This window comes from Balaenoptera borealis (genome assembly GCF_965194805.1).
Source record: "Balaenoptera borealis genome assembly, chromosome: 1".
In the NCBI taxonomy this organism is placed as follows: domain Eukaryota; kingdom Metazoa; phylum Chordata; class Mammalia; order Artiodactyla; family Balaenopteridae; genus Balaenoptera; species Balaenoptera borealis.
The window spans coordinates 2,024,323-2,044,943 of NC_138860.1; positions in this window are offsets into that span (position 1 = coordinate 2,024,323).

The following is a 20,621-nucleotide window of genomic DNA, read 5'->3' on the forward strand; positions in this document are numbered from 1 at the left end:
ACCAGCAGCATCTGTCCCTGACTCCCTCTCAATGGTCCATCCATCGTGCCACCAGGAGAGGGCAGGGGCCTGGCTCTGGGCTGGGATGAGAGCCTTGAGGAGAGCCGTGAGTTGAGCGGGGAGGGGGTGTCTTGAAAGAATTCCCCAGCAGTCCCACCCCCTGTGCAGTTGGCCTGTGGCCAAGGGGTTCCATTTTAGAGACTCCACTTCCTGCCCAAAGAGCAGGGGCCTCAGGGCTCCCTCAGTATAGAATCACATGACAGGGCACATTCCTCTCTCCATCTGACGCGCCTGCATTTCACAAGTGCCCACCCACTGGCACCCTGGCCCCAAGGCGTCCCCTCTACAGCCCAGCCACTGCCCCTGGCACACCGGAATGCCTCTGTGCGCCATCCGTGCGTGCTGGGACGGTCACAGGGCCACGGCCACCGCTCAGCAGGAGTCTCTGGGGAGGGTGAGGAGGGACGGAGGGGGACCCAGCTGGCCGCGGGGGGGAGGGGCTCCGTCCCACCCACGCCCAGGGCTGCCACCCAACGCCTGCCCACGACCTCCACCCTGGGGCGGTCAGCTCGGATGGATATCTTAGTCAGCGTCATCACTTTCACGGCTCCATCACCGTCACACCAGCTCTTGGTTACTGACTTGGCTGTTTGTCACAGGCCGAGAAGCGTAATCCTCACCTGGCAGGGAGCTCCAGCCTCCTGCCTCCAGGCCCCAGCTGAGAAGGAAGAGAGGCTGAGCCCCCATGGGGACGTAGGGGGACAGTGTTAAGCCTTCTCGCCCTCCTGACCTCCACCTCTCTGGGAATAGGGCAGATGTGGTACGAGGTCAAAGACAAGGACGAGAGAGCTGTCTGGTCGGAGACCAGCAGGTCGTGGTCCCCGTGTGCGGGGGCGGGGCATGGAACGGAGACACGCGCTCTCCTCCACGGGTCCTCCCACTTTTGAGAAGAACCTTAATTCTCTGCTCCAAACAGGAGCTCAGGTCCCAGCTAGTGTCTCCTGGTCCCCCTCGGGCCCACAGCCCTCCAGCCCCTGCCCCACCTGCTGCTTCATCCAGCCCATCCGGCCTCCTGCTGCCTCCAGTTTCTCAGCGGGTAGGAATCAGGGCAGGAAGAGACAAACAGGGCTCCTCTCACCCGTCTGACCATGTTATTTATCAAGATGGAGCAAGTCCCAGGCCTGAGGTCCTCATTCTGGAGAGCTGGTCAGTTTTTAAGCTGGTCATCACTGCCTGCCAAACAGCGTGGGAGAATCAGAGCCAGGACAGAACCACCCGGACAGGCTCACTGCACTTCTGTCCTCCAAGTGTCCTCTCTATCTCTGTCCCCTCCAAGCGGTGTGCAGGGCCCACCTACCTGGGTGCACAGCCGGCCTCCAGCCTCCCAGCCGCGCCCTCCTCCTCGTGTCCAGCTGCTGTGCGCTGCCCGAGGCTCTGATTGGACCGCTGGTGGACCAGCGGCGCCCGCCGGGAGCAGATGTAGGTCACGGCAGAGTCACGGCGTCCTCTGCCCCTCCCACTCAGCCCGCCTCCCTCCTCCTCCTCCAGCCCGGGCTTGGCGGGGCAGGGCCCCCAGGGGTTCACGTCCTCACCTCCTGGGAGGTCAGAGGTGGAAGGGTCCTGTGACATCAGCTCACCCAGCTCCTCGCAGAGCGTGAAGCCCTTAACTAGGTTGGCTCGGCCAAGTTTGCCCCATGCTGCCTGGCTTTCATGACCCCGCTTAGCGGGGGCGTTCTCATCATCCAAAGCCTTAATTTTTCGGCTAAGCTGATCCCTTGGGACCCCTGACACCATAAGTCACGCAGACACGCAAAGCCACTGCCCCCTTGGGAATCACCATCCAAAGTGGCACCAAACAGGCCCAGACTTGGGGAGCTAGTCACAGCCCTGACAGACAAGAGGACGTGATCCCCAAGGCTCTGCCACGGGGGAGTGTGGGCAGGGAGAGACCCCAGGAGTCGTACAGCCAGGAGGCCTCCCAGGAGGTGGTGAGCGTTCTCGGGGTGGAAGGGGTGGCCCGGCCAGCTGGGCTGGGGGCTGAAGGGGGCAGGGCAGATGGCTGGGAGTTTGAGGATGTGTGGATGGAAGGTGGGAATTGAGGTAGGGTGGCTGGTAACAGGTTTTCTTAAGGAGAGCAGAGGGCAGGGGGGCCCGGAAGGAGCTGAGGTGACAAGGCTGATTGGTCAGCTTCTGAAGACATAAAGGGAACCACGGTCGACAGGCAATACCAGCTTCTCTTTATTGATCAGGGGCTCCGCTACCCAACCTGAATCAGAGATGCAAAGTGTTGAAACTCCGCTGAAGAATCAAGTATTCTCGAACACAGATACTAGAGCAGCAGCAGGAAATAACCACGAGTACAGGAGGACATTAGTCCCTACACGTAAGGATGAGAATCACGTTTTACAAGGATTGCCTGGTGAGACACAAGGCACTGTCCCCAGGCAGGTGGAGGAGCCAGCCTGGGAGTCTCACTGTTTCAGACGAACGTCATCTCTTTAATCGCCTCCAAATTTTTTCACCGCAATTGGTCCCCACCCAGTTAATTTCTCAAACCTGGCTCCAAATAAATGTTTGATTTCTTTTCCAAAGATTAAGTCCAGCGTTCCAGGAGGTGTGTGCAGCTGTCGGAGTCCAGTGGATGGCGGAGGGGTCAGGTGGACGTGACGACCTTGACCAGGACGGTAGCCAAGTGCCCCGACCTTGCGCCAGATGCTGCCTGGGCTCTTGCACGAGTGGGCACCTATAAGCCCTCAGCTATCCTGCCGGGTTGGGTGGGTTCCTGTCCCCATTTTGCAGAGAGAACTTGAGACACTGGGGTGGGGGGGGTCCCTGACCGACTCAGCAGCAGAGCTGGGAAGGAAGCCAGGCGGACATGCCTCTTCGCCCCTCAAAACAGGCTTCTCCACTTATAAACCAGAAATCCAGTTCTGCTCGCCCGCAAGACTGTCCAATTCCCCCTACAGAGCTTCCTCTAGGAACCAGAAAAGACAGAAGGAAAAGAAAGAAAGGGAGGAAGGAGGGAGGAAGAGAGAGAAAGAGAAACACCCCACCCCACCCGACCCTCCCAAAAAAACAGAATTCCACCATAGGAATGTTCAGGTGCCAGTCACGAGGAAAGGTGACAGAACCCTTTGGTTTGTTGGCTCAGGGACATTTTATTGCTGTTCCTTTCAAATGCTCAGCCAGCATCCACAAGTGATTTCAGGACCCAGAGGTGCGCCTCCCCCTATGTCCCACTTCCCTCTTCCTAAAACCCTCATGCCTCCCACCATCCTGCAGTTAATTCTGGAAAATACCTCAGGCAGTCCCTGGGCTCCCCATCGACCACATCGGGGGGCCACCTGGCAGCCTAGGTCATTAGATGCTTGCCCCTGGGAGATTGACAGCAGCCAGCTGGATCTCACTAATTCCCATGGCGGAAAAGGGCTTTACTGCCTGGTGATGGATTTGTGATCCTGGAGGAGCTCTCGATGGCGCCCCAGCATGGTGGCTCCAGGGATTGGGAGCCTGATGACCTGAGGCCCAGTCTCAGCCCGGCCTGGTGTCCATCCTGGAGACAGTAGCCCTGGGGCCCATCTCCACGCTGGAGAAAGCTGTCCAGGGCCCTCTTGCATGGGTTTGATCTGACACACGTGGGTGGGACGTGGTGCACTGAGCCCCCTGTGTCCCTCCAGGGTTCCCTGTCTGGTGAGCTTTCCTCTGCTCCCCAGAGACAGTTCCACTGATGATCCAGTGAAGGCTGGCTTCCCCTGAGCCTGGCCCGGACTTACGTCTCTGTGGAGGCTGGAGGCAAGAGAGGTGATCTCAGACCTTCTGGGGGCCAGGAGGCTGTATTTACAAAAATTATGGAGATGAAAAAATTGCCCTTACACTGTGGGTAGCATGAGAATTTAAAGGAAGAAAAATGGCATCTCCTGGCTGACTTTTCTGAGATCATTTATAAATGACCTCAGGCTAAAAGGCCACAAGCCCACAAACTGGGTAGAGATAAAAATCCAGGAGAATTTGGTGGTGGAAGTGACGTGAACTGCCAACAACATTATTGCCTGGTCTACACTGGTGGACATTTGTAATCTTCTGGAAGAAGTGGTAGGGGTCTGTCCCAGGATTTAATTATGCAGATAATGGCAGACGACATTTTCTAGTCACGTGAGCACAGCCTGGTCTTAAACTTATTTATTTATTTATTTATTGGCCGCTCCGTGCAGCTTGTGGGATCTTAGTTCCCCGACCAGGGATCGATTCCGGGTCCGCGGCAATGAGAACGCAGAGTCCTAACCACCGGACCACCAGGGGATTCCCTAAACTTATTGAACATCTCTTTCCTCATTGGTAAACTACTGTTCTTAGTGGAAAGGGTGTGGCCTCTTGAATCAGACAGACCCGGGTTTAAATACCACTTTTACAGCCTGGAGGCCATGAGCCTGGAGTGGTTGGGACAGAGGGAAGCAGAGGGGATTTTGTCAGCCAGGCAGAGGGTCATCAATCACTAGGGCTATGGGCCATGGTGATGACTTGCCTTTTACTCTGAATAAGACAGGAAGCCGCTGCAGTGTCCTGCGCGGAGGGATCAAGAGGTCTGATGTGTTTTTTAAGGACCGCTCTGGCTGCTGGGTGGAAAATAGACTGAAAGGAAATAAGAGTGGACTCAGGGGGAACAGACGAGTATCCCCCACAATCATCCAGAGAGGAGAGATGCTGCCCGTTGGACCACGGGGCGGTGGAGACGGGGCCGGATTCTAGGTGCATCTGCAGGCGGGATTGATGATGGGGTTGGCTGGCTTGTCACGGCTTGTCATTGGCTATTGGGGAGTTACTTGAAGCGTCTCTTCCACTAGACTGAAAGCTCTAAGGGCAGAATTCGATGGAGCCCAGCTCAACCATACTTGATGACGGACGATGAAACCTGGGCATCTTCTCCACGGCTGCGCCTGCCGTGCCCCTGAGCCGATGCCCTCCTGCCCATCCCTCCACTCCATCCCCAGCTGTCCTGACTCCACGGCCAAAGGGCTGAGGGTGGGGAGGGTCTGCAGCCACGGGCAAAGGGGCCTGGAGGAGCCGTGATGGAGGCGAGGGGGAGGGAGTGCAGAGGGAGAGGGAAGCAGCGGTGATGGGGGGGGGGCGTCACGGGGGGATGGAGGCCAGGCCCCCAAGGAGAGAGAAACAGGCCTTTCCGAATATGGCTGATGTTGGCGCAGGGGCACCCCGCCAGCAACGCGGTTCACGGGCACGGCGGGGGCACATCAGAAGCAGGAGTCGGGGCCGTGCTCCTCCCTGGCGCCAGGCGACTTAGCCTTCAGATGGTGAGCCCTTCCTGGAATGTGAGACCTCTCGTGCCCCAGGGACCTCCTCCTGGGTATGATCTGGAGAGAATCGTCTCCTGCTGGCCAGCAAACCTCCAAGGACTTTAGTCCTTCCAACCCAAGGCCCCTTGCTGTCTGCGGGCCCTGTTTGGAGGTCACTTAATCCTCCCTGAATCGGGGTCACTTTCTTTCTATCAAGCACCATTCTTCAAAGCTTGCAAAGGCCCTTCTCTGCCAGAATCCTTCCCTGGTTAATTCCTCTTGACCCAGATCCCTCCCCCTCCACCCACTGCCCGTGCCAGCATCACACTCGTGCAAGGCAGCGTGGCTGTGTCCCGTCCCCCTCTGTCCCCCACACGTTCGCCACATGCCCTCCGCGCTCCCCAAGGAGAGGACGATGCCACTTTCTCCCTCTGGTTGTCCCCACCGCACCCATCCTGGGTTCTGCCCAGGAATGACTCAGCCTCGGGAGTTGTGGCAGGAGACGGGAGACTTAAGGCAGAAACCTGAGCAGACAAAGCCTGTCACGTGTTCTCAGATGTCCACGAGGAGTGGGGAGGGCCCGGCGTGGCAGGCGGGACGGTGGGTGGCCAGCCCAGGGCTGCCACGGGAGCCAGACCCATCTTCCCTCCTGCATGACCTCCGGGCGGCTGCCCTTGACTGGCTGGAGAAGATCTAACACCTCAGCACTAGCGTTCACTGAGCCACCAGGGCTTTTAATTGCTTTGTCAGCTTTTCTGCCAGGGCCACACTCTGGAGACGGTGAGAGGGCCCGGGGACAGCCTGGAAGAGCGAGGGCAGGTCTCCAAGGGCAAGAGCTGGGGAGACCCAGAGGTTCAGGAATCTGGGCCAGTCAGGCTCTTGTCTCCGGGGTCCCCGAGGCGAGAGAGCAGAGCAGAGGGCCAGGAGGAGGAGGAGAAAGATGCCTTTGTTTGTAAGCTAGCTTTACTATCCCATCAAATGGCCTTGCTTGTCACCAAGGCCTGGCCAAGCTGCCTGAGGCTCAAGGTCTAGTGGAAGTCGACTCATCTGCCATCTTGCACCCATTTGGTTCTAATCAGTTTATGTCATGTCCTTGGGCTATGTCATTCTTTCAAAGGTTGTGCTCTGCCCCCTTCCCTCCTGTTTCACCCTCAAACTTCTTGGGCAGTTTAAAGAAGATGTGACAGACACATTTATTCCCACAATAGCTACGGGAAAGCTCTGTGCAGTGACGTGGGTGAGATCCAGGTATTCATTGCATAGGTATTTGTTGAACAGCTGCTGCGTGCCGGTGGGAGCTGGGGTCCTGCCTTCAGGGTTTTCAGTCTGACTCATGTTCTAGCCGAGGATCCAGGCAAGCACGTGATTACAATGAAGCGACGGGATTGTCAGGGCTCAACAATCCGAGGAGGCTTCCTGGAGAAAGTGACAGGAAGAGCAGGACTTAGCTAAGTGCAGAAGATGGAGGAAAATTGTTCCGGGAGAGAGAACAGCATATGCAGAGGCCTCGGGGTAGAAAAGACAGAGATGCCCCAGAGGAAATGAAATCATTCTGTCTGAGAGGATTCCTCTGGGCCCCTCCCCACCGAAGACTTCGCAGACAGGAAGCACCGCACCAGCCACACAGGACCTCAGGAGCATTGGCTTGGGGTTTTCTGCCAAGCGCATCAGTCCAGCAGCACATGAGGGTGTCAGCCAGTGATAAGGCTGGGGGCCTCCTCCCTTAGGGCAAAGGCTGTCTGCCTGGGTCAAGAGAACTCATTCCAGTGGTCAGCGCCTTGGGGCCCCATTCCGGGATGCTTCCATGACAGCAGACCCGACCCTGGTCAGTGCTCCCCAAAGGCCTCTGTCCGCTCAGGATCTCTGCGGGGTGGGTGAGGCAGGCGCCCCAGCTGTGCAGGGTGTGCCCCAGCCAGAGTGCCCCACCCAGGCCACTCCCCTAAACTGCTATCTATCACAGGGTTGGCAACTCTGGTCCCCAGGGCAGATCTGGGGCAGTCTGGTTTTTTAAAAATATTTTATTTATTTGTTTGGCTGCGCCCGGTCTTAGTTTCCACGTGCGGGATCTTTTAGTTGCAGCATGTGGGCTCTTAGGTGCGGCGTGCAGGATCTAGTTCCCTGACCAGGGATCGAACCTGGGCCCCCTGCACTGGGAGCGCGGAGTCTTACCCACTGGACCACCAGGGAAGTCCCTAATTTTGTAAATAAGGTTTTATTGGAAACAGTCTCACCCTTTCACTTACATATCTTCTAAGGCTGTTTTTGTTTACAACGGCAGAATCGCATGGTGGCAAGGGAACTTGTGTGGCCTGATAAAATACTCACTCTCTGGCCCTCTGCAGACCCCTGCGCTACATGAACGGGATACTTTAAATCTCTGTATGTACCCCCAACAAATTCCTGGAAACCTCCCCCCTGAGGGAACGGGGGGGGAACAGGGAACCTCCTCAGATGGATATTTTTAAGAAGAGCTTTCGGTGGGCAGGGAGGAGGGGGTGTCCTCCAGAGGAGAGGTGGGGGGTTTCTTAGCCCTCTGGCCCTCCGTGCGGTGTGACACTGGATGACCGAGGGATAGCTCAGAGGCTCTGACCAAAAAGTATGAAAACCGCAGCTGTGAGGGGAGGGTCGGATGGATGGAAACAAGATGCGCTGGGTCACAGGGAGGCCAGGGCAGCTGCAGGAGCTGGGAGAGAGCTCCAGGCTCGGCCCTCGTGACAGTGAAATAGAGATGCCTGTCAAGTGATCCTGTGCCCTGGCGGCTGCCAGGCCCATCATCACCCCTAATCTCACAGGGGCTTGCACACTCTTCTGCTGGGCCCACGATGACAGCTGACGGCCATCTTCTGCTGGGCCCACGATGACAGCTGACGGCCATCAGGAGTCTGGGACCAGCCTGGATGGTGCAGAAAGAAAAGCAAGTGAGGTCGGAGAGCCAGGAATCCTCCAGGGAGAGCGTGAGGACTGTCTGTCCGAAGGGTCCCCCCCAAGAGGTCGCCCGCACCTCCCCTCTCCAGGGAGGGCTACCCATGCCAGGCTGGAGGGGGGACCTCTGGGAGAGGTCTGAGTCTGACAACCACCTGCTGGAAGCTTCTCTCCAGGCCCATCCTCTCTGCGTGGTTGAAACATGACCACTGGAGCCTGACAGCCCGGGCGTGAAAGCCAGCTCTGCCACTTCCTGCTCTGGGACTTTGATCAGATAATTTAACCCCCCTGCAGCTTCGTTTCTGCACTTGCAAAATGAGGATTAAATAACACCTGCTTTGCAGGGTTGTTGGGAATTGTGAGATGATATTTGAATAATATGTAGCAGAGTGGCTGGCCTGCTAAGTCCATACACATGGGGGCTGGAGAGTCAGTCCAGTTAGTCAATCCTTTCCCCTAATTTATGTTCATTTGCTCTTATTTTAGGCTTGAGCATTAAAATAAATAGTTGGCAAAAAAAATAGCAGATACGTCCTCTGATTTAGAACTTAAGGGGCCCTGATGGCTCAGTGTTTGGTGCAGGGCACAATCTAACTGGAGTAGAACATTCTGGAACAGGATGGCTGGCCTTCCTAGTCCCTCTGCACTGAACTATCCAGGACTCTGTCGGGAGACCTGGAAGGCTGGTCCACCTGAGCCCTGGTCTTGACCCTAATAGATCCAAGAGGCGCTACAGATGTCCAGGATCCAGAGCCATGCAGGCCCCTGGCGCCATGGGAAGAGGAGCAAGCTCTGAACCGTGAAGCTCACATCTGGAGCCCGCTGACCCGGCCGGGGCCCCCACCCCACTGTCCCCTCGCAGGGAAGGATCTGCCCTGCGCTAAGTGGACGCCTCTCCCGCCATGGGGTATCTGCTGTCTAGTCGGTGGCTGAAACCCCCAGCAGCTCTCCCTCCCTCTCTCCTGACGTTTGGGGCCAAAGCCTCCCAAATACCAGACTCCTTTCTAAAGTATTCAGTAAGCATCTGATGTGTACCAGCCACTGTGTCAGGCATTCTACTCGGGTCGGGGCATTTGGGGGAGCCCACTGCCAGGAGGGAGACCCCAGCTGTGTGTGCTCGCGTCATCACGTCGGGAGCACGTGTTCCCGCTTCCTTTCTGGGACGGGTTTTCGGGCCCTGGGGTGACCGAAGGAGAAGGTGGCCTCTGGTTTAGTGCCCAGCCGGCAGGCCAGCTGCACTTGGCCGTGATTGATGGCTCTATTAACAGCAGGCTGTAAACCGATCGGGTGCGCCATGCCATGCGGCTCTCCGCCTGCCGAATCCCACACCAGGGAATGCTTTTCAGCTGCCCAACCTGCTGACCCCGGCGTGAGGACAGTGTCAGAGAACGGCTCTGCCAGGCTCGAAACCGCTTTGGAAGCAGGAAGCCACTCCATTAGCCCTTGGGGAGAAAAGCCCAAATCCTGGAAGCTGACTTCTCCTGGGTTGGGAGGGGGAGGAAAGCCAGTCAGGGAGGACATTCCAGAGCGACTCTGCAGACAGGTGTGTCCCCTGGGCAGGTCACACACCCTGCCTGGGCCTCAGTTTCCTGCTAGGAGCCTCCTCCTCCAATTGGACTCGCCCAGGGCTCTGCTCACAGGGGCTTTATGAAGTCACCCTCCCCGCCCTCCCCCCCCTGACTTCATCCCTGAGAGAATCCCTGCAAATAAGAAGCCTTTTCCCACCAAGTCGCTCCCCCGACACACACCCACCTCCTACCCTCCTCTGACCAAGCAGGTAGGCTGGTCTCTTTCAAGTCAATTACAAGCTTTTTGAAAAAGGAAATTAGCAAGCGTGCCAGAGAGGGGTGTGAGATTCACAAGCAGCGGAACCTCTCCACTCCTGACGGGCTTTAACTTTCCAACACTCGGTGGGGTCTCTCTTTTATCCCTAAAAGGCAGTGAGATGCCTCAGGTTTGGTTCCACCCGTTGGACAGGTGAGAAAACTGAGTCCAGAGAGAGGCTGTGATCTGGAGCGGGGGCAGCTCCAAGATTGGGGTTGGGGCCTCTGACCCCTCCCGGAGTCTTTGTCCCACGGGCCCCTGAGAACGTGAGCCGAAATCCTCTAAAACCGCCGGTCCCTCCAGCTATGACAGCAATTGGAGGTGCATAAGGAAGAGTAAGTACTATCTCGTGTAAAAGCCGCTGATTAGTGTCTCCGTGCTGCCGTGTCCCCTGGGATCAGCGGGCGGGACCTGCAGGAGCCGTGACCTCCGGGCTCAGTAAATCAGGCGGCGCCAGAGCCCGAGGCCAGCGCCCCCCACTGTGCCCGGCTCGCTTTGCAACCCGAGTATCTGCTTCCAGCTGCCCTCTGGATGGGCAGGGGCCCAGGGCTGGAGCCCAGGACGCCCACGGGACCATGCAAGCTCCCCCATGGCTCCAGGAGAAGGAGGAGACTCCCGCCCCGCAGCTTTCTCCCCCGGCCTGCCAGACCCAGGCTGGGGCCCTGTTGGGAAGGCCTAGGGATGAGAAGCCACAGCAGCGCAGGTCCGGGGATTTGTCACATTTTTCCCAGGGTTAATTACCACTGCAGGGAATCCCAGCTGCGCCCGTCTGGGCACAACAAGCCTCTTTGCTGTTGCCGGGTGGGGAATCTCAGTCTTTCTCAGGTGACAGCTGCTGGCCCAGGACAGAACTGTCCTTATTCTGGGGGCACCACCTCCCCAGAGGACCCCAGCTGTCCAGTCGTGGGCGGAGCCTCACTGGTGGGGGCCGGGGATTGGACAGTCAGGGTGTGAGGGGCCCATGGGTAGGGCGGGGGCCACGCTGAGGCCGCAGGGGTCCAGGCCAGACAGGCGTCCTCCTGGGCCAGCCCACCCCACTCAGCCCCACACGCTGCACTTGCCCTTTGCATCTACAAGGGGCAAATAGGTGACCTTTCCATTTTTGCACCGGCTTAAATAGTCTCGGTGTCGATCACAGCCCTGGACACTCAGCGGGCACCCGACACCCGCTGTGGATGGCAAGTCCACCAGCGCATCTGTCTCCTGGGGGAGTCGTGTTCCCAGCTCGCTGGCAACCCCCAGCCCCCCTCCCCCCTCACAGTGAGGACACATCACATGTGCTGTCGGTGAAAACTCAAGCATCCAGATGGATGCATTTTTCACTGCTAAAGATAAGCTAGAACAGAATGAAGATTATTCCTGATGAAATGTATCACATACTCACTCCCTTGAGCTCTGAGGTGCTACCCTGAGCGGGAGAGAAGAGGGAGGTATACGTGGGGGACCCTTGACTGTCCCTTCCCTGGTAAAGGCCTCCGATTTCAGTCTGGGGGCTGACCTTGGGCTGACCTTTCTTGTCAAGGGGCAGATGTGAGACCTGGCTAGTCCAGGGGACTGAGTCCCTCCCTGGACTTTGAGTACTGAGTTGTGGTCCAAGGATGAGGGGAAACCCGTCTGCTGCCAGTTTACCCCTGTGGCATGCCACAGGGGTGCTGTAGCTTTTGTCCTCTCCACACCTTGCCTTTCAGCCATTTCTGAGGTTATATGGATTTCCCACTTCTTTCCAACAAACCCCCTTTTCCCTTTGGTTAGCAATCGGTTTCTGTTGCTTACAACCAAACACCCTGACTGCCCAAGTCACAGCCAGTGATTGGGGACACACGTCACTCGTCATCTGGGCTCCCTTGGGAAGCAGCTCAGTGAATTTGTCTGGTGTTGAAGAATCCTTAATCCAACCTCAGTTTTATAGACGCAGAGCTGAGGTTCCAAGAAGTCCAAGGTCACACAGTCAGACTCACAGGCTCTCAGAGTTAAAAGGGAACTTAGAGTCATTCATCCGACTCCTAAATTCCCCCCGAATTAGCCTCAGCAAGTGACTGTCGAAAGATGTGCGAACACCTCAGTGACAGCAAAACCGTCTCTCCAGGCAGCTCCTTCCATCTCCAGATGCCCTCGTTAGACACCCGCTGTGATGCTCCCCTGAGAGTTTTCTCTGTTGTGTCCACCCTTGGGGTCCTGCACTACAAATTCCATTCCTCTCCCCCCGACAGCCCTCAGATGGCCGCAGACAGCCACCCGCCCCAAGATCTCTCTGTTCCCGGACGGCGTCCCATTTCCTACAGCTCTTCCTCGGGCGGCAGGGTTTCGAGGCCTTCCCCACCTGGCCACCGTACCCTCCACGTATTCCTGTCCTCACGGCAAGTCCGTAAAGTGGAACAGAACACCCAGCCGTGGGCCTGTGGTGCGGCGTGGAGCCCGTCACCACCTCCCTCGGTCTGGACCAAACGACCTCTTGGGTCCTAACTCCTGCCGAATCAGCCTGTCTGTCCCGATTCGCTGTGTTATCCACCAGCGTAGCCTCAGTTTCTTACTCAGGTCTCTGAGCCTGCATTTGTATAAGTGCGAAGCTTAGATTCAGCCTTCATTTCAGTGGCACAAGGTCACGTGGATGTTGTCTCCATCCTCCAAAATAGACTTTGTCCTGCATTCACCTCTCCCGCCCACCTCTGCCCTTGCACACAGCTTTGCGGTCTGCTGGGCATATGCTCTCCCTCCAAGTTCTTTAGCCAAATGTGTTCCCCCCCCTAAAACTCTCCCTTAGAATTATGTTTACCGGGACACTGAAAAGCCCCCTTTTAGTCAGAAAGTCCCTACAAGAATCTGAAAAAGGTTTTGATCGTCTCTATTCCTCTCCTGGCAGGTGCACCTCCATATTTTCATGCAAGGTGATGTGACAGCAGGGGGCAGGGGTGCGGGTCACCTGGAAGTCTCGTGCCCTGATGGAGTGGAAATCGGCACATCCGGTTTGGCAAGCTGGTAGTAGTTACGGGAGATAAATGTGTGAGGACTCCGCGGCCCAGCAATTCCCCTCCCAGGGGTGTGCCCAGGAGAGATGAGAGCACACGTCCTCCAAAGACACCGCAGTCACCGTAGCTCTGCTCCCAGCAGCCTCAAACTGGAAACAACCCCAATATCCACCTGCAGCAGAGTGGACAATTGTGGTATAGTCATACGATGGAATGCTATTTGGCAATGCAAATGCGTGAACTACTGCTCCGTGCAACAACATAGGTAATTCTCCCAAACAGACGATGGGCGCAAACAGCCAGACATAGATGAAGAGTAGATCCGCTATGGTTTCATTACAGGGTGTTCAAAAGCGGGCAGGAACAGGTGGTGTTGACAGAGCTCAGAACACTGGCTTCCTTGGGAGGGAGGGGATGCCTGCTGACCGGGATGGGGACGTAGCTTTCTAGGGACCTGGAGACGGTTTATACCTGTAGTTACACAAGTATACACCTGCATCAACTAAGATTTGTACACTTTAGGGACTTTCCTAGCAGTCCAGTGGTTAAGACTCCACGCTTCCACTGCAGGGGGCCGAGGGTTCGATCCCTGGTCAGGGAACTAAGATCCTGCATGCCACAAAGCACAGCCTAAATAAATAAACCATTAAAAAAAAAAAAAGATGTGTACGCTTTATTGTATGTGAATTACAACTTATGCAAAAGCTTAAAAAATAAAAAACTACATATCTATCCAAGTAAATAATATTCTCCCATCCACATGCACGCAGAATCATCTCATTTCACATACATGCGCCACACTTGGTGAAATAACTATCTAGTTTAGTGCTCTTGCCTTATGTTTGGGGAAAGTGAAATTCAGAAGGGAGACACGCCCTGCTCAAGGTCATACAGAGACCTGAGTTTTACAAGCGTAAAAATGCGCCGAGCTAGACACTTGGGGTTTATACACTCTACTATAGATTTGTTATGTCTCCATAAAAAAAAAAAGTTAAAGAAAAAACAGTATGTGGCAGGACTGGGTTTCTTCTCTCCCTTTTGACTGCTGGTGGAAAGAGGGTCCTTAGTCAGACAGTATGTCCGAGTCATTATGCAGACAATAACCTAAAAGTTATCATTTTTCTGACAACACAAATTGTACTTTTACAAGTCATGTTATTATCCTACAGATGTCTAAACAGCCAAGTAAGCCCCTGGTATGCTGGTGGTAAGTAAGAAATCAATCACGCCTCGGGAGTAGAACTCTGTTGGACTATTTCACAGGACTTCCTTACAGCAGCTCCATTAGGGGTCACGGCAACTAGCACCCCAAGGCGAAGCTCAAAAATGTAAAGTTAGCTGACTTGAATCCAGTCAGGAAAAATGCTGAGTATTAGATGGACACAGGGAAACTCGTGAAGCTCAGACATGTGATTTGGGGGAGACTGGCCGAGAGCAACCTGCTACGACCACTGAACCCACCCTGGGCTGCCATCCTAGCCGATCGATACCCCCCACCCCCATCCCCGCGAAGTGAAAAGAATTCCCTTTGGCAGAAATTATAGACATAAAACGCTGTCTGAAGGCTTGCTCTCTCTTTCTGTGTCCGCCCTGAGCATTACACACTTGGCCCCAGGCAGCAGGCCTACCCCTTCCTCCATCTCTAAGGTACAAATTTAACTTTATGAAAGAGGCCTGTTGAGTATTCTGAGAATTGTTGGGAGACCTCAGCTCAACTAGGACTTTCCTGAATATTACCCTGGTAGTAATGAATACATATATTTTTTCTCTCAAAAAAGTGATAAAATGTGACCCATGCTCATTAAAGAAAAAATTCTAAACAAGAAAATTTACTTTTGAAGTAAAATAAGTTGTTCACTGTTCTTCCCTTACCCACCCCTATGAAAAACAAGCAAACAATGAACAGAAACATTTGTATGAATGTTATTTCTTTTTCTATCTTAGATCTACCTACCTACCTATCATCTGTCTATCATCTACCATCCATCCATCCAACCATCATTTAGATAGGAGAACAGACATCTGTCATTTTGATTGCTCTGCATCCTATTGGTCCTGATAGGAGTTAATCACAGGGTCTCACCCTCCCCATGGAGGTTGGCACACAAACCAGGCTGGCCAATCAGAGTTATTCACCATGCTGGCCACAGTGATTGGCTGATGGATTGACTTGTGACCCATATAGCCAGTTAGGGTCTTCCCTGAGATTTGCCACATCTATGCTCTGATAGATCACTTTTTCTTTGGTGTCCACAAGCCATGATGCTGTAGGCCTGAGGTTATTAGCAACATCTTTCCAACTGTGTGAAATGATCCAGGTCACAGAGGAAAGCATAACCAGAGATGGACAAAGGGACAGAGCCCTGAGGATACCAGTTGATCTACTGGATCCAACCATGCCTGAAGCCTGTTCTACATGTAAACTTCCCAGGTATGTGAGCTAATACAGTCCTCTGGTTTTAGGTTGAACCATATGAAATTGTCATTTTTGTATGCCAAAACCAGTCAAATATTGGCAACTTTATATGGTGTAGCTTAATAATTTAAATACATTTGAGTTAGATTTCTAGTACAGTTACCATCTTGACTAATTCAAGTAGGCTTTTAAAAAAATTAAGCTTTCTATTTTGAGATAAGTATAGATTCCTGTGTCCTGTGTCATTATAAGAAATAATACACAAAGATCACCTACACTCATTACCCAGTTTCCCGCATTGCTAGCATCTTACAAAACAGTAGTACAATATCGCAAGCAAGATGTTGACCGTGATACTGTCAAGACACGGGACATTCTCATCACTGCAAGGACCCCTCATGTGGCCTTTTACAGGCATGCCCACCAACACACCCTCCTTAATCCCTGGAAATCGCCAAGCCATTCTCTATTTCTATAATTCTGCCATTTCAAGAATGTTATGTAAATATAAATGTTATATAAATGGAACCGTACAGTGTGAAAGCCTTTGGGAGTGGCTTGTTAAACGCAAGATAATCTTTGGAGCTCCATCCAGGCTGCGGCATGTCTCCAGAGTTCTTTCCGGTTTATTGCTGAGTAGTCTTCCGTGCTATGGATGTACTGCCGTTTGCTTAACCATTCACGCACTGATGGACATCTGGGTTGTTCCCAGCTTTTGACTATTTCTACAGGTGCCAAGCCTGAGAGTGCCTTTCCTAGCCCTAGAGTCTAATAATTTTCTCTTATGACTTTTTTTTTTCTAAAAATATTATAGTTTTGTGCACCTGGGACTAACACAGCATTGTAGACCAACTGTACTTCAATAAAAAAGGGGAAAATTATAGTTTTAGGTTTTACATTTGTCTGTGATACATTTTGAGTTAATTTTCTTTTATAAGATGTGAGACTTCAGCCCAGGTTCGTCGTTTCGCCTCTGGATGTCCAATTGCTCCAGCACTGTTTGTTGAAAAGTCTATCTTTCCCCCATTGAATTGCTTTTGTACTTTTGTCAAAAATGGGTCATGCACATTTGTGTGAGTATATTCCTGGCTCTTCTATTCTGTTCCACTGATCTATGTGTCTATCCCTCTACCAATAACACACAGTCTTGATTGTTGTGTTTTTTAAAAAGGTCCCTGGTGTGTAGCAGATGTCAAGAAATGGTAATTATTATTCATTGAATTATTCCCAGAAGCGTATTTTGAAAAACACTATCATAGAGTATTGTCAGCAAGTCCACAGAATGTTAGGAGACAGGGTTTTGTAAACCAGCGGTGGTCAAAGTGTGGCCTGAGGACCCAGTGGATTTGTAAGGCTCTTTCGGGGAGATCAAGAGATCAGACTATTTTTCTAGCAATTCTAAGATGTGATTTGCCTTTTTCACTCTCATCCCACTGCAAGCATACAGTGGCGTTTCCCAGAGGGTAGTGACATGTGATACCACAAGGGGCTGAGTGGAGAAGCAGATGTGAGAACCCAGCTGTCTCTTATTAAACTAGATGTTAAGGAGATTTACCAAAAAATGTAAAACAATGTCACTCTTCTCATTCAATGTTTTCTTTTGGAAAATGTAGTGTTTTTTTTTTTTTTCCATCAAAAGATGTGTATGTCTGCCATGGGTTTATTATTGTTATTTTAAAACAAGTAAATGAATGTGAAATTTCTGTTTTAATTTTCATGCTGTAAATATCGATAGACATGAGGACATAAACAAAGCTCTTTGGGGGTCCTCAATAATTTTTTAAGAGTGTAAAGGGGTTGTGAAAATGGGGAAAACACTCTTGTTTCCCTTACTGTACTCAGAAGTGTGCAGCAACACTTCTGACACCAGATGTGAGGGTTTTCCACAAACCAAGCAATTCTTCCATGCCCACTGGCTGTCTGACACTAATTGCAATTAGCGCAGACTCATGGGTTCAGGACTCATTCCCATAAGGCTGACCCCTCTCCCCCCACTTCAGGTCCCGTGACAAGTCCTGCTTGTCACCTGTGCTTCTGACTGATGGGTGTAGATCAGGGTCCCTGCACCCTGTCCTTGGGCTCAGTGATTTGCTAGTATTGGTCACAGAGCTCAGGGAACTGCTTTCCTTACTAGATCACCAGCTCATTATGCAGAGAAACAACTCGGGAACAGCCGTGGAAGAGACAGTAGGACAGTCCCTGGGGGAGGCGCCGGGGACTCCAAGCCCCTCCAGGTGCGTCGTGCTCACAGCACCTCCACGTGTCAGGAACTCAGAAGCTCTCTGGAGCCTGTGCGTCGGGGGTTTTTACGGAGGCTTCATCACGTAGGCACGATCGATTATTAACTCTCCGGAGAACAGATGGTGGGGCCTGGAAATTCCACGGGTTTGGAGCTCAATGTCAGACCATCCGATCATTCAGGAAATTAAAGATTTTAGAAGACCTGTGTCAGGAACTGGGGCAGAGACCTATATATATATATATAAATTTTTTTTTTCTTATTATTTCATAGGACATGAGACCCAAAAGTTTTAAAACTGCTATTCTAAATAAATCTCTTCCGGGAAAAATGAAGCCCCAAGGGGCTGGTGCTTGGACGGGAGTGCATCGTTCAAACTGAACCCAGATCTTATGATTTCTGGTCCAGAGTCTTACTATAAGCCCACCCTGCCTAACACACCACTGCGAGTGGAACAACCAACCAGCCAAAGCCAAGATACTTGACGTGGAGAAGAAAACGGAAACCCAAGAGAGCACTGTTAGCCTACACTCCATGCTTGAGCCCAGAAAGCATCGCAGGGGTGTGGGCTGAGCCCAGACAGGGCAACAGAGGGAGGGGGGCGCAGGGCAAGGCCGTGCACATGACGAGCCTGGAGAACAATCGCAGGTAGAACGTCTGGCAGCAAGTGGGTCCACAGTTTACATTTACATATGTGTGAGCGTGTGTGCCTTATTACACGTGTACATGTGTGTATGTATATATATTAGACTGGACAGAATCGATGTCCTGTATTAAACTTTAGACAGAATAACACTTTTGATTCAAAGTTTTGCTCAATTATCAATAAATATAGTTATTCTTTGATCAAGCATTGCCTTAGTTGGTGTTGGGAGAGCCGCCCATCTGTGAGGAGGTGAGCTTGGAGGGCCGGGTCCGGGCCAGCGCCCAGCGGGGGGGCGTGTGTTTGTCAGCAGGACCCCCTCTGCCCCTCTTGCCCTGATGGTGGGGAGTCCGGCTGTGGGCAGAGCGGGGACATCCTCAGGGAACCTCACGCCCTCGCAGGGCCTCCAGGGACCCCGACCTGCCATCTGCGAGGGGTGGGTCAGGGCTCCTCTGTGATCCAGAACGCACACAGTGCCTGAATTCTACCCTTGAGCTTTGTTCTCTGTTCCGGTCGGATGACCCCTTGGGGCGGCTGTCCCCTGGGAAGGCTGAGTCATGGCTGCTAATGGAACAATCAGGAACTTAGTCATCTCATAGGAGCTTGAGGCCACGAGACACGGGACAGACAGGCCTTGCGGGGTGCTAGAGGGAGACCAGGGCCGTGCCATGGATGCCAGGAGGGTGGGCACAGTCTGGGGATGATGACAGTGGCCCAGTCTCTGTCCAGGAGTGCCCAGGATGGGTACAGAGAGTGGGGAGGAAACTAGACCCTCAGCTCTGGCTCCGATGCCTTTAAGGCCAAACTGACACAGAGCTGTTCGGGTAAAAGCAGGTACGGGAGAGGGAAACCAGGGCCTGCGTTTTGCCCTGAGCCCTAGGGCTCCAAACTCGGGGCAGGATGAAGACTAACAGTCCCACAAGGAAGCAGCAGGATTGGCCTCCTCTGCTGCACAGAACCTGTTCCTGAGGTTGCCTCGTCTCAATCCAGTCCCAGAACCCGAGCCGCAGCCCCGCTCATCCCCCAGCTCCCCCAGGCTCTGCTGGCACGAAGGTCCGGCCCCAGCTCATCTCTCTGTCCTCCCTTCCCATCACGTGCCCTGGGCTTGAGCCACATGGAAGCCCACGTTCCTCCGCTAAGTGCCTTCTCCCAGCCCATCTCTGCTCCTCCTACCCCCTCTCCACTCGGGACGCCATCCCCTCACCACCCTGCTCCTGCGTGCTGTGCCAAACCTGGCCCACCCTTCCTGGTTGGATTAGTTTTCTGAATTTGTTAATTACCGTGAATTTAGTGGCTTAAAACAGCACATACTTGGGACTTTCCTGGCGGTCCAGTGGTTAAGACTCCGTGCTTCCACCGCAGGGGGCACGGGTTCAATCCCTCATCGGGGAACTAAGATCCTGCATGCCGCGTGGCACGGCTAAAAAAACCCCGGAAAACACGCTTATGATATCCCATTTCTGTAGGTCAGAAGTCCGACCCAGGTGTCACTGAACTCAAGTCAAGGTGTCAGCAGGGCTGGTTCCTTCTGCAACCTCCAGAGGAGTCTGCTTCCTGGCCTTTTCCAGCTTCTAGAGGACACCACATTCCTTGACTTGTGGCCCCTTCCTCCACCTTCAATGTCTCTGACCCCGCTGCTGTCCTCACATCTTTCTCTGACCACAACCAGAAAAGCGTCTCCTCTTTTAAAGACTCACCTGATTAGACTGGGCGCACCTAGATAATCCAGGGTCCTCTCGCCATCCCGAGGGCTTTCACCTAATCATATCTGCAAAGTCCTTTCTGCCACGTAAGGTGACATATTCACAGGATCCAGAATTAGGATATGAACATCTGGGGGGGGCATTATTCTGCCCCACACTGGCCCAGCTCCGGTAGCCCCCGTGACCTTCAAAACATCCTCTCCACCTTCCGGACTGACTTGGCCCATGGGCCTCTGTAGGTCTTCCTCTCCACAGCTTCCAGCACCCTGGATTGTAACGGCTTGTTGATTTGTCATTTTCCTGCAATAAATGTCAAGTACCATGACAGCAGGGACAGGGTCTCTCTTGTCCACTGATATATCCTAGCAACTAGCACAGTGCCGGGCGCATAGTGTTCCAAAAACATTTTAGTGCAGAAACTCTTCTGTAGAATTTAACTATATTAAATTACATTCTGGCTACATTCTCTACAAGACACGTCTTGAAAGCAGGGTTCACATGTGGCTTGTCTGTGTGTCCCCTGGGGCATCTGGACAGTATTTGGCACACGCTTGTGGAATTGGATTGAATAAAGAGGTTCAGACTCCTCTCAATGGCCTGGCTCTTAAACGCAGGGCCCA